This window comes from Aotus nancymaae, unplaced genomic scaffold, assembly GCF_030222135.1.
Source record: "Aotus nancymaae isolate 86718 unplaced genomic scaffold, 86718_ANA_hifiasm-v0.15.2.pri h1tg000020l, whole genome shotgun sequence".
NCBI classification, from domain to species: Eukaryota; Metazoa; Chordata; class Mammalia; order Primates; family Aotidae; genus Aotus; species Aotus nancymaae.
This window is the reverse complement of record NW_026988432.1, coordinates 57,035,051-57,035,428: the sequence shown is the minus strand read 5'-3', so window position 1 is coordinate 57,035,428 and position 378 is coordinate 57,035,051. Positions and strand designations below refer to the sequence as shown.

Genomic DNA, 378 nt, shown 5'->3' with positions numbered 1-378 from the left:
CTCCAATGGGTCCCAAATGTGGATTCACTTCACCATAGCAGGCCACAGCTTCATAAGCAAGCTGGAACCTCCACCACCTGCATCCCTGGCTCTGATGCTATGTAATGAACTATTTTACTTGTAGTCAGAGATGGCATCCTAAGACAGTCTCTTTTGCTATTTTTTGGGATACCTCCTTCTTGCTTTTTTTTTTAAATTTTTTTTTTCAAAAAACCAGGGGAAAGAGTGAATGCAGTCCCCCACTACCACAAATTATGCAGTCCAGTTTCCCACATTTGGGGAAATCGCAGGGGTCAGCACATCCGGAGTGCAATGGATAAGCCTCGCCCTGGGAAAACCACCTTTGTGATCATGGTATCTCCCCTGCCAGATAAGTAA

General features: G+C 45.0%; 1 non-coding gene across 1 annotated transcript; it reads right to left on the bottom strand.

The window, feature by feature from the left end:
* Positions 1–214: 214 nt before the first annotated feature.
* Positions 215–378, bottom strand: LOC135276172 (U1 spliceosomal RNA). The gene has a single exon (XR_010343730.1). It is a non-coding gene; the product is annotated as a U1 spliceosomal RNA (small nuclear RNA).